Source organism: Triticum dicoccoides, chromosome 1A (genome assembly GCF_002162155.2).
Source record: "Triticum dicoccoides isolate Atlit2015 ecotype Zavitan chromosome 1A, WEW_v2.0, whole genome shotgun sequence".
NCBI classification, from domain to species: Eukaryota; Viridiplantae; Streptophyta; class Magnoliopsida; order Poales; family Poaceae; genus Triticum; species Triticum dicoccoides.
The window spans coordinates 399,844,887-399,859,425 of NC_041380.1; positions in this window are offsets into that span (position 1 = coordinate 399,844,887).

A 14,539-nucleotide genomic window follows, 5' to 3' on the forward strand; every position below is an offset into this window, starting at 1 on the left:
AACGGAGTCCAAACGGAATAAAAACTGACGGAGATTTATTTTGGAATATTATTATGAATTTTGGGAAGTGGAATCATCGCGAGACGGTGCCCGAGGGGGGCACGAGGTAGGGGGCGCGCCCCAGGGTGTTAGGCGCGCCCCTGACCCTCGTGGCCATCCCGTAAGGCGGTTGGAGCCCTTCTTTCACCGCAAGAAAGCTAATTTCCGGATAGAGATCGTGTCAAAATTTCAGCCCAATCGGAGTTACGGATCTCCGGGAATATAAGAGGTGAAAGGGAAGAATCTCAGAAAGCAGAAACAGAGAGAGACAGAGAGACAGATCCAATCTCGAAGGGGCTCTCGCCCCTCCCATGCCATGGAGGCCATGGACCAGAGGGGAAACCCTTCTCCCATCTAGGGAGGAGGTCAAGGAAGAAGAAGAAGGAGGGGGCTCTCTCCCCCTCGCTTCCGGTGGCACCGGAGTGCCACCGGGGGCCACCATCATCACCAGGATCTACACCAACACCTCCGCCATCTTCACCAACATCTCCATCACCTTCCCCCCTCTATCTACAGCGGTCCACTCTCCCGCAACCCTCTGTACCCTCAACTTGAACTTGGTGCTTTATGCTTCATATTATTATCCAATGATGTGTTGCCATCCTATGATGTCTGAGTAGATTTTCGTTGTCCTATCGGTGGTTGATGAATTGCTATGATTGATTTAATTTGCTTGTGGTTATGTTGCTGTCCTTTGGTGCCCATCATATGAGCGCGCGCATGGATCACACCATAAGGTTAGTTGTATGTTGATAGGACTATGTATTGGAGGGCAAGAGTGACAAAAGCTTCAACCTAGCATAGAAATTGATGCATACGGGATTGAAGGGGGACTAATACATCTTAATGCTATGGTTGGGTTTTACCTTAATGAACATTAGTAGTTGCAGATGCTTGCTAATAGTTCCAATCATAAGTGCATAGAATTCCAAGTAAGGGATGACATGCTATCAGTGGCCTCTCCCACATAATACTTGCTATCGGTCTAGTAAAGTAGTCAATTGCTTAAGGGACAATTTCGCAACTCCTACCACCACTTTTCCACACTCGCTATATTTACTTTATTGTTTCTTTATCTAACTTTTTATTTACGTACTCTTTATTATCTTGCAAACCTATCCAACAACACCTACAAAGTACTTCTAGTTTCATACTTGTTCTAGGTAAAGCAAACGTCAAGCGTGCGTAGAGTTGTATCGGTGGTTGAAGAACCAATCAAAATCTATCACACTGCTGAAGCTTATTACTTGGATCATCTTTGATCCCTATGTGCTCGTGCTGAAACCCCAACTAGTTTAGTTGAGGGCAAATCTATAGATGAGCATGCTTGTTATGTGCGACACCGTATATTTGAAAAAGGGAAACTATTATGGGGTCAAATTCAACGTTTGCAATGCTATGCTTGGAATTTATGTGAAACTTATGATTTTACTTGTTGTTCTGAAAACCCTAAGAAACACCTTCCCTATCAATGTGAGTTTACTAATAATGGAATCGTATCTTCGTATGCTAAAGGTGTTTATAATTACTATGATGTTCAACAAATTGAAGAATTTGTTGCTTTTAAGGGTGCTTTTCAAATTGCTTCTTTGATTAAAAAGTATGATGCTACTCTTCACAAATCTGAAAATTTTGCCATACTTGAATATTGTTATGAGAATTATGCTTCTAATGCCTATGTTAAACTATATATTGAGGAATACTCCGCTGTCCAAGAAGAGACTAATATTTTGCAGGAGTCTATGGAAGAAGAAGCTGATGACACTGTGAGCTCATTGGATGAAAAAGATGAGGAGGAGAGCGAAGAACAAAAGGAGGAAGAGCGGATTGATCACCCGTGCTCACCTTCTAATGAGAGTAACTCTTCAACTCATACATTGTTTAATTCCCCTTCGTGCTTACCGAAGGATGATTGCTATGATGATTGTTATGATCCCTATGATTCTTTTGAGATATCCCTTTTTGATGATGCTTGCTATGCTTGTGGCCAAGATGCCAATATGAATTATGCTTATGGAGATGAACTTGCTATAGTTCCTTATGTTAAACATGAAATTGTTGCTATTGCACCCACGCATGATAGTCCTATTATCTTTTTGAATTCTCCCGATTATACTATATCGGAGAAGTTTGCACTTATTAAGGATTATATTGACGGGTTGCCTTTTACCGTTGCACATGATGATTTCGATAAATATAATATGCATGTGCTTGCTGCTCCTACTTGCAATTATTATGAGAGAGGAACTATATCTCCACCTCTCTATGTTTCCAACACGATAAAATTGCAAGAAACTGTTTATATTATGCATTGGCCTTTACTTTGTGTGCATGAATTGTTCTTTTATGACATGTCGATGCATAGGAAGAGAGTTATACTTCGTCATTACATGATATATGTTACTTTGTGCTCACTACTAAATGCCAAATCATTGCTAATTAAAATTGGCTTTGATATACCTTGGGATCCGGGTGGATTCACTACTTGAGCACTATATGCCTAGCTTAACGGCTTTAAAGAAAGCGCTGCCAGGGAGACAACCCGGAAGTTTTAGAGAGTCATTTATTTCTTTTGAGTGCTTTCATATAGTTTAAAAACAACAAAAATAAAGAGGAAACCCAAAACTTTTTCAAAAAGGAAAGTGAAAGTGAGAAAGACAAGCACTGTTGAAGTGGGAGAGCTCCTTGAACTTTGTCATGCTCACGACAACTTTGTGAATCTTGATTACAGAAAATTTTCAACAAAAATAATTATCCCCTTGTATAATTCCATTGTATTATAAAAATAATGTGCCAAGGTTTGCCTTTAGGATGTTTACATTTGCTTGATGGTTTGTACGGTGCAGGACAGAAACTTTGGCTGTAGTGCGCGATTTTACATTTTTAGCTGGAACATCAAATGGTTCTGATTCTTTTTGCACTGTCTTCCTATACAAATTGTTTAGTTTTCCTAATTTTTGAAGAATTTTTCAAGTATCAGAAGTATGGTTAATGTTCAGATTGCTACAGACTGTTCTGTTTTAGACAGATTCTGTTTTTGATGCATAGTTTGCTTGTTTTGATGAAACTATCAATTTATATCAGTGGATTAAGCCATGAAAAAGTTATACTACAGTAGACACAATGCAAAAAAAATATGAATTGGTTTTCAACAGTACTTATAGTTCTGATTTTCTTTATTATACTAACGGATCTTACCGAGTTTTCTGTTGAAGTTTTGTGTGGATGAAGTGTTCGATGATTGAGAAGGTCTTGATATGAGAAGAAGGAAGAGAGGCAAGAGCTCAAGCTTGGGGATCCCCGAGGCACCCCAAGTAAATATTCAAGGAGACTCAAGCGTCTAAGCTTGGGGATGCTGGGGAGGCATCCCCTCTTTCTTCAACAAATATCGGTATATTTTCGGATTCGTTTCGTTCAGGCGATATGTGCAAATCTTGGAGCGTCTTTTGCATTTAGTTTTCATTTTTGTTTTATGCACCATGCTGGTATGAGATAGTCCTTGGTTGATTTATAGAATGCTCATTGCACTTCACTTATATCTTTTGAGTATGTCTTTATAGAATGCTTCATGTGCTTCACTTATATCATTTGAAGTTTGGATTGCCTGTTTCTCTTCACTTAGACAACCGCCATTTGTAGAATGCTCTTTTTCTTCACTTATATTTGTTAGATCACAGGCATATATTTTGTAGAAAGAATTAAACTCTCTTGCCTCACTTATATCTGTTTAGAGAGATGATAGGAATTGGTCATTCACATGGTTAGTCGTAAAATCCTACATAAACTTGTAGATCGCCGAATATGATATGTTTGATTCCTTGCAATAGTTTTGCGATATAAAGCTGGTGATATTAGAGTCATGCTAGTGGGTAGTTGTGGATTGTAGAAATACTTGTGTTGAGGTTTGTGATTCCCGTAGCATGCACGTATGGTGAACCGTTATGTAACGAAGTTGGAGCATGATTTATTTATTGATTGTCTTCCTTATGAGTGGCGGTCGGGGACGAGCGATGGTCTTTTCCTACCAATCTATCCCCCTAGGAGCATGCGCGTAGTACTTTGTTTCGATGACTAATAGATTTTTGCAATAAGTATGTGAGTTCTTTATGACTAATGTTGAGTCCATGGATTATACGCACTCTCACCCTTCCACCATTACTAGCCTCTCTAGTACCGTGCAACTTTCGCCGGTACCTTAAACCCACCATATACCTTCCTCAAAACAGCCACCATACCTACCTATCATGGCATTTCCATAGCCATTCCGAGATATATTGCCATGCAACTTTCATCATCACCATATACATGACTTGAGCATTCATTGTCATATTGCTTTGCATGATCGTAAGATAGCTAGCATGATGTTTTCATGGCTTGTCCTTTTTTGATGTCATTGCTACGCTAGATCATTGCACATCCCGGTACACCGCCGGAGGCATTCATATAGAGTCATATCTATGTTCCAGATATCGAGGTGTAATATCGAGTTGTAAGTAAATAAAAGTGTGATGATCATCATTATTAGAGCATTGCCCCAGTGAGGAAAGGATGATGGAGACTATGATTCCCCCACAAGTCGGGATGAGACTCCGGACGAAAAAATAAAATAAATAAATAAAAAAGAGAAAGGCCAAAAAAAGAGAAGGCCCAAAAAAAGAGAAAACAAAAAATGAGAGAAAAAGAGAGAAGGGGCAATGTTACTATCCTTTTACCACACTTGTGCTTCAAAGTAGCGCCATGTTCTTCATATAGAGAGTCTCTTGAGTTATCACTTTCATATACTAGTGGGAATTTTCATTATAGAACTTGGCTTGTATATTTCGATGATGGGCTTCCTCAAATGTCCGAGGTCTTCATGAGCAAGCAAGTTGGATGCACACCCACTTAGTTTCAGTTAGAGCTTTCATACACTTATAGCTCTAGTGCATCCGTTGCATGGCAATCCCTACTCACTCACATTGATATCTATTGATGGGCATCTCCATAGCCCGTTGATACGCCTAGTTGATGTGAGACTATCTTCTCCTTTTTGTCTTCTCCACCATCATATTCTATTCCACCTATAGTGCTATGTCCATGGCTCACGCTCATGTATTGCGTGAAAGTTGAAAAGGTTTGAGAATGTCAAAAGCATGAAACAATTGCTTGGCTTGTCATCGGGGTTGTGCATGATGTGAATATTTTGTGTGGTGAAGATGGAGCATAGCCATACTATATGATTTTGTAGGGATAACTTTCTTTGGCCATGTTATTTTGAAAAGACATGATTGCTTTATTAGTAGGCTTGAAGTATTATTGTCTTTATGTCAAAGGATAGATTATTGCTTTGAATCACTCGTGTCTTAATATTCATGCCATGATTAGACATATGATCAAGATTATGCTAGGTAGCATTCCACATCAAAAATTATCTTTTTTATCATTTACCTACTCGAGGACGAGCAGGAATTAAGCTTGGGGATGCTGATACATCTCTGTCGTATCTATAATTTTTGATTGTTCAACTTTCATATACTTTTTGGCAAGTTTTTATATTATTTTTGGGACTAACATATTGATCCAGTGCCCAGTGCCAGTTCCTGTTTGTTGCATGTTTTTTGTTTCGCAGAAAACCCATACCAAACGGAGTTCAAACGGAATAAAAACTGACGGAGATTTATTTTGGAATATTTATGAATTTTGGGAAGTGGAATCATCGCGAGACGGTACCCGAGGGGGGCACGAGGTAGGGGGGCACGCCCCTGACCCTCGTGGCCACCCCGTAAGGCAGTTGGAGCCCTTATCTCGCCGCAAGAAAGCTAATTTCCAGGTAGAGATCGTGTCAAAATTTCAGCCCAATTAGAGTTACGGATCTCCGGGAATATAATAAACGGTGAAAGGGTAGAATCTAAGAACGCAGAAACAGAGAGAGACAGAGAGACAGATCCAATCTCAGAGGGGCTCTCGCCCCTCCCATGCCATGTAGGTCATGGACCAGAGGGGAAACACTTCTCCCATCTAGGGAGGAGGTCAAGGAAGAAGAAGAAGGAGGGGGGCTCTCTCCCTCTCGCTCCCGGTGGCACCGGAGTGCCACCGAGGGCCATCATCATCACCGCGATCTACACCAACAGCTCCGCCATCTTCACCAACATCTCCATCACCTTCCCCCCTCTATCTACAGCGATCCACTCTCCCGCAACCTGCTGTACCCTCTACTTGAACATGGTGCTTTATGCTTCATATTATTATCCAATGATGTGTTGCCATCCTATGATGTCTGAGTAGATTTTCGTTGTCCTATCGGTGGTTGATGAATTACTATGATTGATTTAATTTGCTTGTGGTTATGTTGCTGTCCTTTGGTGTCCATCATATGAGCGCGCGCGTGGATCACACCATGGGGTTAGTTGTATGTTGATAGGACTATGTATTGTAGGGCAAGAGTGACAAAAGCTTCAACCTAGCATAGAAATTGATGCATACGGGATTGAAGGGGGACCAATACATCTTAATGCTATGGTTGGGTTTTACCTTAATGAACATTAGTAGTTGCAGATGCTTGCTAATAGTTCCAATCATAAGTGCATAGAATTCCAAGTAAGGGATGACATGCTAGCAGTGGCCTCTCCCACATAATACTTGCTATCGGTCTAGTAAAGTAGTCGATTGCTTAAGGGACAATTTCGCAACTCCTACCACCACTTTTCCACACTCGCTATATTTACTTTATTGTTTCTGTATCTAAACAGCCCCTACTTTTTATTTATGTACTCTTTATTATCTTGCAAACCTATCCAACAACACCTACAAAGTACTTCTAGTTTCATACTTGTTCTAGGTAAAGCGAACGTCAAGTGTGTGTAGAGTTGTATCGGTGGTCGATAGAACTTGAGGGAATATTTGTTCTACCTTTAGCTCCTCGTTGGGTTCGACACTCTTACTTATCGAAAACTATTGCGATCCCCTATACTTGTGGGTTATCACTCCCTGGCTTCTCCTCCCTCTGGCGTCGCCCCTCATTCTCATGGTCTCTAGCAGCTACTCCACTGTGGTTCGTCCAACGCACTACTCCGGCGGGCACTGCACAACTACGGCTGATGCCACACTGCGGCAGAAGGCACCTTATTCCCCCTCCCCTCCTCCCAGGCCATGGCCTTGAGGTGCTGTTGAAGGATGAGCTCATCCAACAAGGTGAGGATCTCCTCTGTTTTTTGCCAAACTTTCATTCTGATCCACTATACGATGAATTGCTATGAGCTGCTTCTTCTGCTGCTATATGATGCATTGCTATGAGCTGCTCCTGCTGTTGCTATATGATGAATTGCTATGAGCTGCTGCTGCTGTATGATGAGTTGCTATGAGCTGCTGGTGCTATATGATGAATTGCTATGAGCTGCTGCTGCTGCTATATGATGAGTTGCTACAAGCTGCTCCTGCTGCTGCTATATGATGAGTTGCTACAAGCTGCTCCTGCTTATGCTATATGATGAATTGCTATGAGATGCTCCTGCTGCTGCTATATGATGAATTGCTATGAGCTGCTCCTGCTGCTACTATATGATGAATTGCTATGACCTGCTGCTGGTATATGATGAATTGCAGACTGCTGCTGCTGTATGATGAGTTGCTATGAGCTATTGCTGCTATATGATGCTTTCAGGTGGTGCTGCTATACGATAATAACCAGCCACTTGGACCATCGAATTTCAATAAATAATTGTTCTTCATTTAAATATGGCTCATGCGTTCTTCATTTAAATTAGGCAATGGGATCTCTATGGAAAACATTGGCCAAAGTAGATTGTGCCAAGTAGATGGTATCTTTGTATTTGCATTTTGAGCAAATAGTGATGGTCTGTTTTCCTATCATATTAATTACTACACTGGGTTCAATTTGTGATGTTTGCAAGTCAAATTAATTTCCATATGGGCAGCAAAATAAAAAATATATAATGCAATCCAGACTTTTCACTGATCATACCAAAGATAAGCTGAAAACGCAATGAAAAGAACTGGTTGACTTATTACATGGAGCTTATATTCACAGGTGCTTATTTTCTTAGGATAACTCGTAATAACTGTCCCTAAGAAACTTGGCTAATAGAACTGGCATACAAATAACATGTCACGATAATTGCAATGGAGGAGTGACGTACCATGGCACACTGTATAGGCTCACCGCTGCCTCTCCTTTTTTGCGATGTTTCATGAAATTGCCACATACATCTTGTACTTTTTCATTGTGTAACCCTATCTGCAAGTTGACACGGCTAATTTCAGACATCTCTACATGATACTACATTGCATATCCCTTGCGCATATTTAAACCACCAACTAACGATTGTGTGCGTACCATAAACTAGCCATGACTCTATATGCTGGACTAGCAGGCACTCTAAGGGAGCGTAATGTAGTGCACTGGAATTCCTACATGCCACCTACGATTTTGTGTAATGTACTGCCCTTGTTCCTAAATATGTCTTTGTAGAAATTCCAGTATGGACCACATACAGATGTATATAGATGCATTTTCGAGTGTAGATTCACTCATTTTGCTCCGTATGTAGCCTATAGTGGAATCTCTAGAAAGACTTATATTTAGGAACGGAGGTACGAGGTAGTATCATGTATGACATCTACATATCTAATTTAGCAGCCAGTAGTAGAAATCATTGTTTGCACAAAGGGATTACTGGTCGAAAATCCTAACAAAGCACGCTGGCAGGCACAGAACAATACAAGAGAGAGAGACGCGCTTACAAGATCATAGCAATGCCTCAGTCCAGGATCTTGGTTGGCCAAGCTGTTAGATCCAGAAGAAACATCGTCCTTGTAATTTTTGCCAGCTGCATAACAGGTAACAACGACCGGTTAGTATATTTGAAATACATCGGGCAGGTGATGTTGGACGGGTTTAAAGGTGACAAGTACCTAGGCCGTGGCGGGTGCTTGGCATCTCTCCAGACTGTGGGAATCAGGTTAGAAACATCGAGGGTGATGACGCTGCGCTGGCTGTCGGGGTTCGGTAAGGAGATCTAGAACCGTCGAGCAGGGTGTTTGTGGAGCGGCTCCGGTAGGGTGGACTACGGTGTGGGCGAAGCGGATCTATGGCCGTGGACGAGGGTGTAGGTGAAGCTGCTCCAGTGGTTGGGTTAAGGATGGTGTCGACGATGCGGATTTGCGGCCGTGGACGGGGCGTCAGAAGCTGCTCCGGTGGTTGGGTTAAGGGTGGTGTCGACGATGCGGATCTGTGGCCGTGGATGGGGCGTCAGAAGCTGCTCCGGTAGGTTGGATGAGGGTGCGACGAAGCGGATCTGAGGCCGTGGACTTGTGAGTTGGCAAAGCGGCCCCGGTAGGGTTGAGAATGGTATAGGTGAAGCTACTCCGGTAGGGTTGAGGAAGGTGTCGGTGAAGCGGCTCCGGTAGGGTTGAGGAAGGTGTTGGCGAAGAGGATCAGAGGCCGTCGATGAGGGCGTCGGTGGGGCAGCTCCGGGGGGTGTGGACGAAGCGTCTTCGGTGGGGAGTACGAATGAGCCGTTGCTGATGTGTGGTGGTTGACGAGAGTACCGACGAAGCAGATCCGGTGCCGTGGACAAGGCCGGCACTGAATGGGCTATGGTATAGTGGTGGATGAGCAGTCTACTTGTTTCTAGGGAAGGTAGGAGGGGTAGATGCGGCCGCAGAAGCAGATCCGGCGAGGTGGACGCTGCTGGCAGTGAATGGGCTATGGTACGTCGGTGGATGAGCAGTCTAGGGTTTCGAGAGGGGAGGGGAGAAAGGGCGATGAAGTACGGACGGCGTGATGTAAGATGCTCTGGTGCTGTGGAGTTAGTCATTTTTGCGGGGAGGGGGAGAGGAAATGGGGGTGCCGTGTAGTGGGGGAACCGGAAGTTACCAAAGCATCCCCGACCTATCATGTAGATGAGGGCGGTATTGTAACTGTTGGTCTCCGTGCACCAAGGACAAAAGGAGGATTTCGCATGCTAAAGACTAAGGTGGCATAAATTTTAGAAGGAGACGGATTTTGCCGCTCGCGGGATCGTTCGTATCCAGTTTCAACTAATTTTGGACCGTGCTAGCGGGAAGGTCATGCTAGACTGTGTACACGGGGCACGCGTCAGCAGTTAATAACTGGTGTGAAGTCCACCCCAGAAAAAAGACAATAACTCGGGATGATGCGCCGATAACTTGGACGTTCACACGGGCGCGGCCAATCGTACGGGTGTAGTGGCGCGTTTACAAAAAAAGGATCAAACGCTCAGCCTATGCATTTCTCGTGTAAATAGATAATGTAGTGCCATTGGTTATTTACTTTAAACATAATGCATTGACGTGTTAGTGTAGAGGCGCACAAAAAGAAATGGATATTGTAGTCAGCTACTTAAAAGTGTTACCTCATATGATTACATAGCCTCCATTTCATAAATTGCATAACTGTTGAATTCATATATGAATATTACATATATTACTTCAAAATAGAAACTTAAATCATCCAAGACTAATGAATTTGAATGCAAGAGTAACAATGGTGCATGTTCATGATAGCTACATTGGTTGTTTGAAGAAACATAACTGTAACTTTGGCATGCACAACTAAAAAGGCTTATTTAAATATAAAAAATGTGATATGTGAGTGTCCAATCTTTATAGCGTTGAATCGATATTGTACCTTTGGCCATGATATGAAGTAGATATTGACTTATGTTCAAGCGATGCACGTCCACGATCGCTAGATAGTGATACGTGAATGAATTGTGCAATCTCTCTCACACGCATACATATCTCATTTCCCTGTGGGCATCAGAATCACACACGCGCACTTCGTGTATTTCTCTCCCTCCGTCAGGGTTAAATTCGTCTTTCTACCCCATCCTACAAGTCTCTCACACAGAAACACGCATGCTCTCTATGTCTAACACGCCCACCCCTTTAATTCCGCCACCCACAGCCACTAATGTCTCTCACACATATGCTATCTACATATCCCTTAATATAGCTAGATATGTGTCACACAAACTTCTTCTCCCTACTAGCAAGATGCCCATGCGTTGCACGGAACATCAAGATGCATTTGTATGAGAAGTTTATCTTGTGGGAGAAAAGGATGAACGAGGGAATGCCTTATTTGCAAATGCGGAGAGGGTGTGGGTATCTTTTTGCAAAATTGTCATAGTTTCCTTCCTGTTTGTCGGATATAAATTGGATGGCCTATATTACAGGATGGCAGGAACACCATCATCACCAACTTTGTTTTTATAAGACTAGAGATATGTGAGTGTCACTGCCCCCCCCCCCCACACCCACACTTCCCAACACCGAAGGAGTAGGGTGACACCTCGATCTTGATACTAATCTATCGACTGGCTTCTCTCTCAAACATACACACACACTACCCAGCACCGAAGGAGTAGGGTGGCACATCGATCTTGATAATAATCTATCTACTCCTCTTTCAAACACACACACACATACACACACACTCGCTAGTTGTGCCTCTGTGTCTACCGCGCACACTCTCGATACGTCTTTCTCTCCCCCCAACAATGACAGCTGAAGGGTGACAACTCGATCTGATCATAATCTGTCAATTGGTTTCTCTCTCAAACATTGTGTCTCGGTGCCTCACTCGGTAGCCCCCTCGATATGTAGACTTCTCGCACGCGCATAGCTGTAGTGACGATGATGCTGAACCTAGTGTGCCTTGTTTTTACCGGCCTCATGTGATAGTTTTCACCCTGTTTTCTGTTAATTAACAAGGCAACATTTTCTTTGTTACTACTAGTGAATCTGAAATCATTCGGGGCAGACATAAAATATATCACTTCAACCCAATTATCGCAGCAACTATTTTAAAAGAAATAAGCTAGCTGCCCGTGCGTTGCACGGAACATCAAGATGCATTTGTATGAGTAGTTTATCTTGTGAGAGAAAAGGTTGAACGAGGGAAGGCCTTATTTGCGAACGTGGAGAGACGTGTGGGTATATTTTTGCAAAATTGCCATAGTTTCTTTCCTATCCGTTAGATATAAATCCGACGACCTATATTGCAGGATGGCACGCACACCATCATCACCAACTCTGTTTTCTACTCCCTTCGTCCGAAAATACTTGTCATCAAAATGGATAAAAAGAGATGTATCTAAAACTAAAATACGTCTAGATACATTTCCTTTTATCCATTTTGATGACAAGTATTTCCGGACGGAGGGAGTATTTGTCTTTTTAGAGATTTCAACAAGTGACTATGACCGGACCTTACCAACATACTCAAAAAAGTAGTCCATAATTTTGATGTTACCCTCTTTTCTTGGCGGTGCAGTGCCATCTGGATACCTCATAAATAAATAAAGTACTACTCCCTCCTTTCCGGTTTATAAGGCTCAATTCAAAAAATCTCACCAATCAAGGTAGATGATGAGTGGTGGAATATTTTTTGTAGTTTGCAAAAGCACCCAATTAATGCTCTTGTTTTCCTCAAAAAATTATGTTTACGAATGCATTAATTGCAATGCATGCATGCATAAAGTGCATGCATTGGTCAGTTTTCTCTTAATACTTGCATGCAATGATTTAATACACCTTGAAGTCTGAACATGTGATGGGGAACAACCAAATTGAGCCTTATAAAATGGAAAAACTAAAATTTTGAAATAAGCCCTATAAACCGGAAAGGAGGGAGTACATAATACTAATATATGATACATGGCGCAGGAGTACTAAGTATTATTAATACAGTTTTGCTAGAACTCATCTAGATGAGATATAATTTGGTCTCATTCATCTTTTATAGCCATTGGATGTGATGCTATATAAGATGCGTGTGTGCTGACGTGGGTTGTATTTGTTCTTGTGCAACGAACTGATCACTACATGTCATGTTTGATAGTCTCAAGTCATTAAAAGCATACAAGCCCCACATCTCTTCTTAGTTGATTCCTCTATTTATGTCAAAAAATAAGAAACAACGTGAGAGTTAATGCACCACGCCTATGTGTTTACTATTTGGTTTTCGTAAGATGACTTAATACTCACCTAGATGGAGGGAGTATTCGATTTGACAGCGGGCGGTGCAGTTCCCGATACGACTTTAATGTAGACGAGGGAGGGAATAGCGGTTTGTTGAATGGCCAATGCATCCTTCTTCAATTAATGCATGAGGGAAGTAATGGGAGGAGTTCTGGGAAAAGAGGCTGCACGATGTGAATGCAACGCAGTTTGCCCTCATTGCCCTCATATAAAGGCGCCCCTCCATTCCAATGCATCTACCACATTGTACGCACCTAAGCATTTGCCTAAGTACCTACACTAAGCGCAAAAGAGCTCACTCCAGACCCATGGCGGCGATGCTCGTGAGCGGCCAGCGGCTGCGCCAGATGCGGCATGGCGCCAAGGATCGTCTCCAGACGGTGTTGGAGACCGGCTGGTGGATGGCCGCCTTCGACGCCAACTACGACTCTCAGTTGGACCAGATGATCGTTGCCACCAGCAACAAGTTCACCATCCTCAAGAAGCTCGCGGACGACATCGCCGTACTCCTCCAGCCCGCACGCCTGGGCTCCTCATTGCCTACCACCCTAATCGGCCTCCATGGCCGGAACCTCTTTCAAGCACTGGTGGTCCTGCAACTGCCCGCCGACGCCAGGAAGAATGTCCACCTGGAGGTCGCGCTCGCCGTGAGGCGCCTCGCCCTGCAAGAATTCGTCGACCTACACATCCACATGTATGAGGAAATCATGTACATAGGTATCTACAAGGTCAGTGAGGATGCTACGACGTTGGCCTTCCTCAACCGGCTGGAAGCCTTGGATGCCTTTGCTGAGAAGCACCTCGACCTCGCCACAAAAGTCGCCGCTCCTTAACCGCCGGTCGGTGGCCCGGCGCACTAAGTTGAGGAGGAGGAGGTCGTACGTTCGTGGATCCATCTTTCTTCTTGCCTTTTGTAACCACCACTGCGATCGCATCATCGTGGCCTTAATTCTTATTGTGCTGTTGCATTCTCGTTCCAGTCAATACTGACATGTGCGATCCCTTTGCTTAATTATATGCATCACTGTAACTAGTACTCCATCCGTCAATTTATAAGTTGTGCTTACCTTTTCCATCAACTTTGTGCAACACGCGGGCATCTTGCTAGAAACACTAGAATATGTCTATATAATCCGTATGTGATAGTCCATTTGAAATCTCAAAAAAGACAAATATTTAGGTACGGAGGGAATAATATATTAGGAGTATATCAAAACACTATTGATTTCTTTCAAGTTTGTGAACAAATACTACTATTCTACTACTTTGGATCCGTCGCAACGCACGAGCACATTGCTGGTAAAAGGAAAAGGCCTGCCGCGTTCATGTCGCACCCCCACACGCCCGGGAATTGGGAGTACAACACGGCCCGTCCGGCATGACACATGGCTTAGGGAAGGCGTGTTGCCTAGCATTTTCACTTTCATGTGGGACCTTGAGCAAACCAACACCCCGCCCGCCGCCGGGTTGGAAAAAAGAAATGAGGGGAAGATCT